Source organism: Lemur catta, chromosome 3 (assembly GCF_020740605.2).
Source record: "Lemur catta isolate mLemCat1 chromosome 3, mLemCat1.pri, whole genome shotgun sequence".
In the NCBI taxonomy this organism is placed as follows: Eukaryota; Metazoa; Chordata; class Mammalia; order Primates; family Lemuridae; genus Lemur; species Lemur catta.
In genome coordinates, this window is record NC_059130.1 from 56,828,167 (window position 1) to 56,842,887 (window position 14,721).

The window sequence follows — 14,721 nt, forward strand, 5'->3', positions numbered from 1 at the left end:
GGTACATGGGAGAAGATAGTGGAAGAATGGAGGTGATGAATATTTGCTTGGTATAGAGCACAGATCAGAACACTGCAGGCCAAATCCAACAGCCGGGTTGTGATGGTTGATTTTATTTGTCAATTTGACTGGGCTAAGGGCTGCTCAAATAGATGGGGAAGCATTAGTATCTGGGAGGGTGTTTCCAGAAGAGATTAGCATTTGAATGAGTGGACTGAGTAAAGAAGATCTGCCCTCACCAGTGTGGGCAGATATCATTCAACCCAATGGGGGCCTGAGCAGAACCAAAAGGCAGAAGAAAGGTGAATTTGCTTTCACTGCTTGAGCTGAGACATCCATCTTCTTCTGCCCTCAGACACTGGTGCTCCTGATTCCCAGGCTTTCAGACTCAGGTCAGAACTTACACCATCTGCACCCCCTCGGGCTTTCAGACTCAGACCGAATTACACACCAGCTATCTGGGTTCTCTGGTTTGCAGATGGCAGATTGTGGAACTCCGGTTCTTGGGCCTTTGGACTCTGGACCTCACACCAGCGGCAGCCTGATTCTCAGGCCTTCAGTCTCAGATTGGGAGTTACAGCATCAGCCCTCCTGGTTCTCCGGCCTTTGGACTCAAATTGAATTACACCACCAGCCTCCCTGGGTCTCCATCCTACATATGACAGGTTGCAGGACTTCTCAGCCTCCATAGCCACATAAGCCAATTCCTATAATAAATCTCTTCTTCCATCTCTCTCTTTCCTATTGGTTCTGTGTCTCTGGAGAACTCTGACTAATACACTGGTTTTGTAAATAAAGTTTTACTGGAACACAGCCTCATCCATTCATTTACTTATTTCTGTGGCTGTTTTCAAGTGACAATGGCAGAACTGAGCCTTCCTGATGAGACAGTGTGGCCCACTAAACCTAAACTGCTTATCTGGCCCTGTATAGAAAGAGCTTCTCAAATTCTGACGGAGTAACAAGGCAAATGAACACGTCTCTAAATAATCTGCTTACTTCGAAGAACTCATTATAGGTGGCTACACATTTGTTTCAGAAATACCTCCCTTGCTCCAAAAATGTTTTTCTGTATCCCCTTCTTTGGAATTACTTTTGGATTCACAGAGGAAAACTTGTTCTATTTTGTGCAGTCATTTATTTTATATTTTTAAACCCCAAATCAAAGCATTTAGCCTGATCACCTTTCTTATTTATCACATGCATATCCAATTGAGTTTTACCTGTTTTAAAACCACATATACACCCAAAGGATAAAGTTTTGCCAGCTTTGAGGATATTCAAATGAACTTGTTTTAGAGGGGTGGCAGGCAAAATTTAGATAGTCTTTGAGACTATATATAATCATTCTTTCTCCCATTGATGGGCTTTTTCAAAAGATGAGGTTGAATTAATGCTTTAACTGTTGTTTCTCAATAATAAAGCCCTGATGCTGTGGAAGCTATTTTTTTTCATAGTTACTATGCACTAGATAATTTATTTGAAATAGTTTTATCTCCTGTGTAGCGAACACTTGTTATTTTTTAAATCTATCTAGTACTTCCATCTCCCAATCCTACTTCCTGGAATAGCATCTCGTTTGTAAAAATAATTTATTTTTTTCTCTTCTAACTACATAGTTTCAGCAGGATCTGTCTTGTGGCATGACACTGTGCCCCTGACCCCAGCTGATTGGTCAGTGGAGGGGAGTTACTCTAGGCATGACTCACCCTGCTCAATTATAGTATCTCCTGATCACAGATAATGGGTCCTGAGTTGGGCACCTGACCCAAGTGGGCCAATGAGAATTATTCCCTGGGATTTTGTAAACTAGACCTGAGAAAGTCTCTGTCAGATGGTAAAGTTGGCTGCGGTAAGGATTGAGAGCTGCCACACTTGCCCCATATTTCCTACCATGTAGAGGACTGTTGTATTCAGTGAGGGAGATAAAGTTGATATGTGGAGAAAATCAGGTGATGATGGAGGTAGAAATCCCAGCAGTGCTTAAGTTCCTGGTTCCATTCTTTTTTTGAGGTCTCCCTGTACCCCTGTTCCTCCTGCAATTTGGTCATTAAATCTTCCTTGGAATCCCGGAACCAATCATTTCTCCTTTCTCTTATTAACTAGTTTGCATTTGGTTTCCGTTAAAGAGTTTAGATTGATATACGCTCATGAGAGAATGTTCTTCTATCATCATTTAAAACACCAAGACATTTTGCCTCTGTAGAAATTTTGTGTGTCATTGTATCACATTCATAGTCACATTCTGTTGAGTGTGAAAGGAAGAGGTGCAGGACATTAGAAAAAGTCAGGGGAGTCACAGTGACATTATAAGTTTCCGAATCACAAGTGATTCTGAGTCAAAGAAAGAGAATTGAGAGCAGACCCTGAAGATCTGTGGTGTTAGATGGGAAGAGAATGCAGAAAGTATACACTGTAGCTAAGGAAAAGGAGGAAACAGAAGCTTTACCTGTGAGAGAGTGAGACTACTGCCCCCAAGGCATTTCCTTCTCCTTCTCTGAAATTTCACACTTGCATTCATTTAAACATTTTTTATTATTTGTGTCAAATATATACATATGATAACAAATCATACGAATATGTCAGTCTCTCGTCATTGCTCCCCCTTCACTAAGTCTCAATTCCCAGAGTCAATCACTTTTAACTATTTATCTTTTTTTTTTTTTTGGTACTTACTTTCAAAAGACTAGATAAAGTATTTAGGCTTCTGTTTCAGAATTCATAAACTTTTGACATTATCTATTATCTCACAGGTATGAAAGATGAGAACCTGGCTCATTGAGACCACCTCTCCTCTAAATATTTACATTTATATAATTTTTAGTTCTTAGATTGATTATCTTTGTACTTTTAAATAATATCCTTAAACATTTTTGTGCTTTATCAGTTCCTTTATTATCTCTTGATTTTCAAGTTTGTAAGAAGAGATATTACTATTCCTACCCTTTCCTTCTCCTTTCCTGCTCTTTCATACACCATTTTCTGTCAGCTTTATTTTTATGTTCCCGTTCTTAAGACTATCAATAATATATTCCATCCTACAATCACAACCGAGTATTCCATTCTTGTGTGTGGGCTGAATATAAAAAAGTTGAAAAGCAGTGAACAATAGTAGTGTTATTATGGCTATTGTTTAATGCTGGTGCAACTAGGACATTGAATTTCCTTCTCTGGAGTACCAAGTGGGATACTCTAGGCGCAAGAAGAAAACTCTTCCTGGTACTAAGTACAAATAGATTCCTTTTTTTAGAGTACTATCAATTGCTTCAATTCTTGACTTATTTTAGTTAGTTTCATATTTGGAAGATTACTGCTTGGCAGATATCTTGAATTTTTAACTAGCCTTTCTTTTCATTCTTAATTTATGTGATTTACTATCCCCACTTCCCCATTTAAATGACACTTTCTCTTCTATCAAGATCCCTTCTTTCTCTGAGACACTTCATGGAGTCTTCTGTCCTGTTTCAAACTGGATGGATTAATGTGCAACCATCATCCCAAGACTTCTTTTGACTGATCTCCTTGGTTGGACTTGTGCTTTTCTGGATCCCCTGCTTTCTTTGTATACTCCTTTATTTTTCTTGGATAGATCTTTCAGTAACTTTCTTGAAAAAGAGTGTATGTGAGAGATAAAATTTCTAAATTCTTATATATTGGAAAGTGCCTATTATTCTTTCAAATTTGATTATAGGTTAGTTGAGCATAGAATTTAAAGTTGAAAAGATTTTCCCTTAGAATTTGTCCTCTTGTACCCATTCAGTGGATCAGTCTGAAGGTATTTTTTTCTTCAACGTTAAGAAATTCTCTTTCTCATAATTGAATTTCATCCATTTTCGTTTATTGTCTCTTCCTCAGACAATGTTAGTTAGATATTTTAATCATAAATTTGTTTTCTATGCTTTTTTCCCTTTATCTAATATGCTTTTTCTTTTTGAATGTGTAGTCTACTTTCTCAGGGACTATTTCCGGCCTCTGAATTTTTAAGTCCTTGAGTGTTTTGCCTATAGCTTAGTTGTTGAAGATAAGGGAGGATTATGGTGATAACTACTACAGATGTCTCATGTGTAGACACTCAACTAATACCCATTTCAGCCCGCTTCTTACTCTTCACTCTGCCATGCCCACCGACTCTGAGTCCAGGGCCCATGCGGTGTTCAATTGGAAAGATTGGCTTCCACTTTCACAGAAATTTTCTTTTATAATGTTTAAGGCTGAGGCTTTCTCTGTTTGCTTCATCCATCTGCCTTCTCCCTTATTCCAGAAATTAAAGTATTTCAATCACTGGTACTCGTGTACCTCCAAGTCTCTCTTCTATTATATATTTATTTCCTTTTATGGATTTTTTTAATGCTTTAATTCAGTGGAATCTTGCAAGGGATGAGAAGCAAATTCAATAGACTAGTCTGTTATCTTGAACCCGAATTCAACAACTGTGTACTTATTAGCAACTGATTATAAAGTAAAAGAAGGCCAGGCACGATGGCTCACGCCTGTAATCCTAGCACTCTGGGAGGCCGAGGCAGGTGGATCGCTCGAGGTCAGGAGTTCGAGACCAGCCTGAGCAAGAGCGAGACCCCGTCTCTACTAAAAATAGAAAGAAATTATATGGACAGCTAAAAATATATATAGAAAAAATTAGGTCGGCATGGTGGCACATGCCTGTAGTCCCAGCTACTCGGGAGGCTGAGGTAAGAGGATTGCTTGAGTCCAAGAGTGTGAGGTTGCTGTGAGCTAGGCTGATGCCATGGCACTCACTCTAGCCTGGGCAACAGAGCAAGACTCTGTCCTCCCCCCCCCCAAAAAAAAAAAAGTAAAAGAAGATATAATGACCTAAGAGAAGTTCAAAATAATTTATGTTAATAACTAGGTAAGCCCTTTGTATATATGTTTGTTCACCAATGCATTTCAGTTTATGAAAATTCTTAACGAGAATGTTAAGTTAATTATTATTTGAATAAGCATCTAAATTAATATTTCAGAAAAGCATAAGAATGTCATACATTAGAATTTCATATCAAGATCAAAATAGCAGATAAATTTTAAGATGTTAATTTCTATAAGACATTGTCCCGAACTAGGAATATAAAATGAAGCCTCAAGGTGCTGATTGACTTGCTTCTGAACACATTATGTAATAATAAAGATTTGCTTAATTAATAAATGTCCATAGCACATATAAGAAATGTATACATGCTTCCCTGATGTTGAAGACTTCAGAGCAGTGAGAAGAGGCTCAATGCAGCATTTGTAAAAGACAGTGTTTGTAAAACTGCTATGTAAATTGCTATTGAAATGTAAACTAGTATTATTTTATAAGAAAGAGCAATCAGGTGAGCAAAAGCATAGTCAAAGTAAAGCACAAATCATTTTAGGCAAGTTTAGCAAGGGAGAGCACTGGTATGGGTAGGAGCTGAGGCTGGAAAGTTACCTGCAGCTCTTGATGGCCCAGAGGAGGTGGTGGTCATCAGAGGCCAGCGTGGAGATGCTGGGAAAAATTAAAATGCATTTCTAGTATTTTCCAAAAACATCAATTCTTTTATAAGGAACAGAAATGTCAGCTGTCAAATTATATTTAAAAATGTTGGCTGGATTTTGAACTGAGCCAGTATCTTCGATGCTGATGATATTAACTTCTTAAATGTAACTCCAGAAGGTGGAGAAGATGAGTTGCCTTGTAAACTGATGGGAGTTTCTGATTCTTAAGTCTTTATGGTGTCCACCACTTGGTCATTTATTAGGCAAGTAATTTAAATTCCATTTTGCTTTCCTCTTCTGTAAAATTGGGTAAAATTACTGGCCTATCTCACAAAGACATTACATTTATATAGTGATGGGGGAAAATGTTCAGGTGACTACATGAGGATCCTAGATCAAAATATAAGGGAGTCTGATTGCTATCCCTTGTGGGTTTACAGGATACATTCTCCTTTCATTATTTTGTACATAGAGTATTTGCAGATTTGTAATATGATAACATTAGAAAAAGGAGTATAATCTTTAGAGTTTCATGTAGTTAGAATTCAGAAATTTAAGTGTTAAACTTTCTTTAGCAGCACAAAGGTAATAAGTTTACTTAAACAAATATCAGACCATGGTAGCATCCACTTGGAGTATGCATTAATTTTGTATCATTTTCCTCTGCCTACAAATCCCAGACCATGCAGTATGCATTGAAATGTGAATGCTCTCATAATGTTCCAACTAGTTAAATGAAGTTTTCCTTGAGGACCGGTCTTTTAAAAACTGGGTATCTGTTGCTGTTTTTGATGGGAATGAGTAGAAAATATATTTTTTTCAGATCTGTGTTCTTTCTATTTATTAAACAACAAAAAAGCTCACCTTAATTTAGTTTACTAAATTTAATTCCTTCAATCCCTCAGTCTCTAAAACTTTTCTGCATTTTGCAAACTGTTCACTAACCCTTCCCCTTCGTAGTTAGTTGTCATGGAAATGAGGAACCTCATGGGGGCAAATTTAAATGATTTGAAGAAGACTTGACATTTCTGGAGATTCATAATCCTTCCTTCCAGTTGACTCCAGGAATAGACCTTATGAGGGATATGGGTGGGATTTTGATGTTTAAATTCTGTCACTCACTCCTAATCTGCTCCAATGACATGTGGTCCGTGACATAATAGCAATAACTAAAAGGAAAGTGAAATACAATTTTTATTAATAGCTAGAATGTGGTCACTACATCCAAATGCAGGCCTTCTCTGGTAAATGAAACTGGAGTAGGAGTCAGATCTAGAGTCCTAAGCAGAGATTCCCACTCTATAGAAGCTAGAATGTTAAAAATGGAGCTCAGAACCCTGCTGCCGCAGGTTGGGTTCTGCAGGAAGCAGCCTCTGAGTCAAAGGTGAGTGTGCAGAATGTTTATTAATGAGTGCCCACAGGATCCACACCTGTGGAAGGGAAGGCAAGGAAGCAAGAGTGGACGGAGGAAGAAGTTGAGCTGTGAGGCAGGCCCATGACAGCCTTGGCTGACTGCACAGGGAATTCCAGAGCTAGAATGGACCTTCAGAATTTTCCCGAGGTGGGCTGTGTCCACGGGGCTTTTATGTGCCTGTATTAATCAGTTATGAGGTGTGGGCTGCCCTGGGAAAGAGGGGATGTGGATGGCTCTCCATAACGAAGGCAGTTTCTAAAAGAGCTGACATTGAAGGTCATCTGCTGACGCTGATCCCAGCAGTTGGTGTGACAAATCCTTCATTGAAGGAGGATCTGGGCAGCACATCGGTGTTCACCACACCAGCCAAGCACTCTTACAAACAGCCTACTTGGACAAAGCTGGCTGCTCTGCCTCTTAGAGATTGCACCTGCAACCTGGAAGTCAGATGCAGAAGAGAATACAGGAAGAGAAAAAGAGAGGGTGGAGCCTGGCTGTATCTTAAGTCACCATGACATGACCTCTAGTGAAATGTGTCTGTTGTGCACTCCAAATGATAAACAATTATCTGACAACTCTGCCTGCTCGATCTCCATTAGATTTTGACTTTATGTACTCTTTCCATTTGCATGGCCTTATTAAAACTGAAAACCAATTATTTTGAAACCTACATACAATGAGTTTTATATACAAATAGTTCATGGGCTTTCCCCAATATGGCATCTCAGAGAACGCCAGTGTCTTAATAGGTGGCATCCAAATTTGCAACATTTACCTGGAGAATAAACTTAAGTGGAAATTACATGGTGTTTTTGGCTAAGGCTTACTATAGGGTTTGTTGTTGTCTGTTTTCTTTTCTATTTTTTTTTTTTTAACTCTTATGCCTTCTAGCTAGTTAGTACTCCAATTCTGGTGATTTAAAAAATATGGCACCTCAGTTTTTGGATAGTGAATGTAAGCATTGGTGATAGACTGTATGAGCTTCTTGGAGTTTGCAGTTGCCCTTTGCTCTTTGTTGCAGGCATTGTTAAGTTTCCATTTAAGTAGACTCTGCAATAATGGAAAAACATACTGAAAGAATTTTAAAGCTGTCTTTATATGCATCCAGCCAAATATAGCCTTCAAATACTAGCCCCTGGGATGTAGGCTTCCCTGTCTTCAGGCCAAATCTGGTCTGAGTGTCCTTAAGAGTTATTGTGCAAAAAAGTAGAGACTTTTTTTTTAAATGTGCTGGAGTTCTGATATTTGTCTGAACTATATAATGAATTATAAAAGCTATTTAAAAGCTATTAAATTAGATTCTAAGCAATTGTTAATGATATAAGAAATATAATGATTATATATGTATATAGAAATTATCTATAAATGCCTCCCATATCATTTTTATAATTGTTTAAGAGTTATGATTGGGTCAGGTTGTCCTTTTCTGTCATGTTTCAAATGTTGAATCTTGAAAAACAAGTATGAGAATAACAAACTGAGCTTGTCATTAGTAGATTAGTTGCTGCTACAAAGCCTCGTGTTCAGGATGAATTCTTTTTTACTTGCCTGAAAAGTGTTTCTCTTGGAGAGCAATTACATCTGATTGACATGTTTTCATGTGCCTCCAGCCCTGGTGCATTTTTTTCTTTGGTACACTAAACAGGTCTAGATCAAGGACTGCTATTTTATATTTTTGCTCTTGTTGTTGTTTTACTCCTATTAACTAAAATCAGGATACCAGAGAAAAACTTAGAAACCTTGTAAAGTACAACTTAAAACAAATTATAAAATATGTATAAAGAGGTGTGCATTTTGTTGTGGGGAGTCACTAGACTATAGCTGAGCTAAAATTGCTAAAAGTCAATTGAAAGACAAGAACAAAACAGAGTTGGGCTAGTCAATATATGAAACAATTTTTATTTTCTGTACAAATGTAATACTTTATTTCTTTAAAAGATATTCATAGTGTGGTGTTAGTAGGAAAAAAGAGGGGCTGAAAATTTATGTTCTTCTCTAAGATTTGTTGCTTAGTCGCATGTAATTTTGAACAAGGCACTTAATTTTATGGGATTTCTTTTTTAACATGTAAAAGAAGAGAGGAACTAAATGATGTCTATGGATTCTTCAAACTCTAACACTTCATGACTACTTCATATAGTACTTCATGTAGTTATGAAGTGTTAGTCATTTCTCTGATATGACTTTCGAGCACAGAGAAGTAGAGAAATAAATGCAGAAAGTACCTGGTAAACACCACTGAGTCAACAAATTCATACACAACTCCGGCTAACAAAAGGAACTGATACTCCAACTATGTCCATTCTGTCTCGTCCTTCAGCCTATAAGCTTCTTGGGAACAGGGACAATGTCTTCCATATGTTCATAACCCTAATGATGGCTCTTCACCTTGCTACAATGATGGCTCTCAAATATATTTGAAGAATGATTGAATAACATCTATTATGAGTGATTATTGTTCCCAGTGATGAGCCAATTCTTGTCTTTCAGTGATTATACTTAACAGCAATTTACTGCATTCAGTCAGAATAAGTAACTTAGTTTCTTGTGGTTCCTGTGATTCTAGGATTCAGCATGAGACATCTTGTGGCATACCAGTTTTAGTTCATCTTTTAAGGGTGAGCTGAAGATGAAAACATTCTAGTCTATGGGGGAAACCCATTTCCTGGCTTGCTCACTGTTTAAGTCCTCTGACTTCTCTCTTCCTTTCATCCTCTACATTTCATATTGGGGATTAGGATGAATGCTGATGATGTAAATGTCAAACATTGAAAACATTGTAATGTTGGCATGGTATACTCTCAAATATAAAGGGTTTATATTCCACGCTATATAATAAAATATAATAGATATTCTAATAGTGAAACACCTTCACTGTACACCTATGCAATGCATGTCATTGTTCAAGGCACTACAACGTACATGTTCTGTGTCTTCCCACCTTCAGAGAACTTTCAGTCCACTGAGGGAGACAGATATCTAGACCTACAGGGTGAGCTTGGTAAGTTACATAACATGTAACAACCCCTGCATAGCACTCTGGTAGCTCATAGCGAGGACAGCACTAAATGCAGTAATAAATTTAGCACTCTTACTTCCTATCTTGACAATTAACTTATTTTATTCTAGCCCAAACTGTAGACCTCAGTCTTGGTGACTCAGGATAATTCCCGTAACAGAAATCTTTTGTGGCTTGATACCAGAAGAAATGATTTTGCAGTCACTTTAGAGAACATGCCCAATCTATGTGTGTTTTGGCTGTAGTTACTGCACAAACTCCAGATGTTAAAGCGAGTTTGTGTTGTGTTTCTATGCTAATACAGCTCTTCAGGGTTAATTTAAGAATACTGACTCCTTTCTCTGTTGCTCAGACTAACTGTAAGAGGGATTAGCAGATATCTGGATTGATTAATGTTTCAGTGTTTTTGTCACTTCTTTAGGGAAAGCAGAATGTAGCAGCATGGCCCTAAGTACTAGGAAATTGTGATGAATAGTTTTGACTTCTAAATTACTTTTAAAAATCTTACCCTACTTTGAGTTTCCTTTTCACAGACAGGTAAGGATTTCTTAGTCAGGGTGGTCTTTTATAACTGGATAGCTCCCCTCCCACAGTTAACAAGCATAATTGAACATCTACTGTATACACAAATAGTTTGTGTATACAGTAGACATAAAAGGTATGGACTACAGGAGCGGCTGGTTTTATGGAGAGACACATTCATTCTCTCAAGGAGCTCACAGTCTGATGGAGATGTAAACAATTTCTAATAACTATAATAATTATAAATGGGAACATGCTAAGGACTGTAACACAGGAACTAAGTGCTGGGGGAAAGCAGAGTGCAAGCTCCACGAAGGCAGAAGTGATTCTATTTTGTTCCTTACTATAGTTCCCATTGTTGGATACAGAGCAGATACTCGCAGATGCTCAACAGATGTGTGGATTTTATGGTTAATTCTGCCTGGGGTTTTTCAGTGGAACAATATTTGAACAAAGCTTTAAAGAGTAAGATTTTCTTTATCAAGAATAGAGAATATTCAGCCTCCCAAAGTACTTGGATTATAGGTGTGAGCCACCACAACCAGCAGCCTGGACTCTTAAAGTCTGTTTTTGATCAAGCTTGTAGGAAGTAATATCTGTTAGATTATGTTTGCTATAGAATTATGTTTGTTCACATTAAGTTATCTGCTATGTAATGTTATCTGCTAAAGTTATCTCCCATGTTTGTCATAGGAAATTTAATTTGGTCACCACCATTGAGGATTTAACCTACAGTCTATGACGCCATTGTTACATAATTAACAGAACCTGTATAGATACTATGTAAATTGCCTGCTAATCAGAAACCATCTCAGACCACAGGTCTAGATTCCCCCCCACCCCCATTAGGTATAGATGGGTGCATATATTTAAAATAAAAATTCTTTTTTATAATAGATTTTTTGAAAATAAAATTAAAAAAAAAAAAAAGAATAAAGAACATTCCAGGAAGAAACAACAGGAGCAAAAGAAGGTGAGTGTTTGGGTAACTGCATGTAACTGTGGGTAGCTACAGCATAGGGATGTTCATGGCAGGGCCCAGTGGGGAGATGTTGAGCCAGCGGATATTAAAACTGGGCAGCAACTGGAGGCTGCCTTTGCTGCTTCCTGGTTTTGAAATATTTTACATCCTAAAGATTCCCTGTAGATGACAGCCATGTGACTAACTCACAAACAAGATGAGTAGCTGATCTTAATGCATTTTCAATGTATTTTTACTAAAATATTTTCCTATTAATTGTTTCTGTCCATTAGGAGTTGTAAGCTGATAGATTATGTGACACGTAGCTTTGTTTTGTCAGCACATGATGAACAATATGGTCAGCCTTTAAAAAAATCAAAAGTTTTGGTTTCTCCTGAAAAGAGTAGAAAATCTGATAATACTGAACTCACCTGTCAGCAGGAGAACACTATGCTGGGAGGCTCGACCCCACCCGGCTTGCCAGCCCTTCTCCGGCCCACCTGTGCTGGTGCTCCTTACCTGCCTGCACCTGCGTGCCTCTGTCTTCACTTGGGTCCTCCTAGCATTTGAGTTTGATCTCTTGGGTGTGACCTCTAAACTCCCATTTATCTTAGGGATGCATATCAATCTATATGAACTCTCTATAAAATAAAGATATTGTCCCTACATTGTACCTTAAAAAAAATTTTTTTTTAAGATAGGGTCTCACTCTGTCCCTCAGACTGAAGTACAGTGGTGCGATCATAGCTCACCGCAGACTCAAACTCCCAGGCTCAAGTGATTCTCTTGCTTCAGCCTCCCAAGTAGCTAGGACTACAGGTGTGCACCACTATATGCAGCTCGTTAAAAAAACATTATTTTGGAGATCGGGTCTTGCTATGTTGCCCAGGCTGGTCTTGAACTCCTGGCCTCAAGTGATCCTCCTGCTTCCACCTCCCAAAGTGCTGGGATTATAAGCATGAACCATAGCACCCAGCCTGTCCCTTTGAATTAATGTATTTTCTACTATATTTTCCCCTAAATTTGTTCTCTTTTGATTATCCTTTTATTTTTGTGGAACATTTTTTATTCTTTATATAGTTAAACCTATTCTTTTAGTTTGCTATAGTTTTCCCTCCCTTCTTCTCTCCCACCCTCCCTTCCCTCCTTCCTTTTTGTTTCTTTCTTTTACATAACCTTTTTAATTTATGAAAGTCTTCCACTGCTTTTTTTCTCTCCTTGCTCCTTTTCTCTCTTCCAGTTGACTTTTGTTTTAGGAAGTCCTTCTCTCCCAAGACCCTTAAACTAGATTACATTTTATATTCCTCTTGTAGGTAAGCTGTGATTATTTTTGGTTAAAATTCTGCCTTTCCTCTGCTAGGTCACATTGGTATACTCAAATACTGTGTATATATAATGGAGTGTATTTCGAGTGGGCTATTCTCTACTTATCAGTCTTTTCTTATGTTTGCTGAGAAGGCCTAATTATTTTAGCTTTATGTGTTTTAATATTTTGTTAAAATTAATCCCTCTTGTAAGACATTAGTTCCTCTTAATAATTTGAATTTTACATTACGATTATAAATGGGATATCTTTTTGGTTTACTTTTTTTTCTATCACATTGTTATTTGATATATAAAAATATTTATCTTTTGTTTGGTTCTTATACCAATTTTTAATTAATTCCAATAGATTTTCATTAGATTTCTTTCTATTTTTATGTTCTAAAACCAAATTACCTGTAAATAATCTCATTTTAGCTCTTCTTTCCTAACGTTTATAATTTTGTGTTTTATGTCTTAAGAACTTTTTATTTTTATTTAGTTTTTTAGAGACTAGAAAGCTCTGTTGCCCTGGCTGAGGTGCAGTGGCCCAATCATACTTCACTGCAACCTTGAACTCCTGGGCCCAAGTGATCCTCCTGCCTTATCCTCCTGAGTAGCTGGGACCACAGGAGGGCACCACCATGCCTGGCTAATTTAAAAAATTTTTTTTTGAGATGGACACCTTGCTGTGTTGCGCAGGCTGGTCTTGAACTCCTGATCTCAAGTGAGCCTCCCACCTCAGCCTCAGCCTCTGCAGTAGCTGGGATTATAGGCATGAGCCACTGTGACTGGCTTTTAAGAACTTTTGAGGCACCACGTCACAGACTAGAGATCCTGACGCGGAGCGACGGATGCTGGAACAAACGGGCAGTGAAAAACCAGGGACGCGGAGCCGCTTTGGTGGGGCAGGACTTCCGCCGGAAGAGCTCGCTGTCTGAGAAACTCAGAGCCGAGTTCCGGTCGGTGTTCTCCCTGCGAGTCTTGTGCTAGCGCCCTGTAGACCCCTGTGAGGATGGCTTGCGCAGCCGCGCGGTCCCCGGCGGACCAGGACAGGTTTATTTGTATCTATCCTGCCTATTTAAATAATAAGAAGACCATCGCAGAAGGAAGGCGGGTCCCCATCAGTAAGGCTGTTGAAAATCCTACAGCCACAGAGATTCAAGATGTATGCTCAGCAGTTGGACTTAATGTATTTCTTGAGAAAAATAAAATGTACTCTAGAGAATGAAATCGTGATGTCCAATACAGAGGCAGAGTCCGGGTTCAGCTTAAACAGGAAGATGGCAGCCTCTGTCTTGTACAGTTTCCGTCACGTAAGTCAGTAATGTTGTACGCAGCGGAAATGATACCTAAACTAAAAACAAGGACACAAAAAACAGGAGTTGGTGACCAAAGTCTTCAGCAAGGAGAGGGAAGTAAAAAGGGGAAAGGAAAGAAGAAGTGACCTAGTATGAGCACCATTTATGTGATAGTACTCCAAGAGACATGAATGGAGGCTTCTAATTTGTATCTGAGAGAAACAGAAGCTCTTTGCATTATTTTACTGAACTATGCATACTTATGCCTCCCATCATCATCAGAGTTGACAATGAAATAAAGCTACATCAGAACTTTGCATCTCACTTTTATGCAGTAAAAAAGATTTCTTTTTTTGTCTTTCAATGTAGAGTTTTTGTGGAAGGAAGAATATTTTTAAATGGACAATGGACTATACAATAAGTTACTTGAAATCCTGTATCTGTTTGTCTTCTATGTAAATATGTTTCAGATAAATACATTTAATGAGATTTGAAATACACATTTTATTCACCTTTTAAGTTAATGAAATAAAATTTGGAACTGACAAAAAAAAAAGAACTTTTGAAATAATATTAAATAAATAACATATATATCCATTAGCCAGTGCCTGACATATAAGAACTTAATACATGTCAGATTATATTGTTGTTAATATCAATGTTAAAATAATAGTGTCATATATATATATTTTAATCATATTCTAATGAGAATCATTTATTTTGTCCC

The 14,721-nt window shown here is 37.8% G+C and overlaps 1 pseudogene across 1 annotated transcript; it reads left to right on the forward strand.

The window, feature by feature from the left end:
• The first annotated feature begins 13,625 nt into the window (after positions 1 to 13,625).
• LOC123634693 lies at positions 13,626 to 14,284 on the forward strand (annotated as a pseudogene). The gene has a single exon (XR_006733984.1). The product of XR_006733984.1 is annotated as a signal recognition particle 19 kDa protein-like (transcript).
• Positions 14,285 to 14,721: the final 437 nt, after the last annotated feature.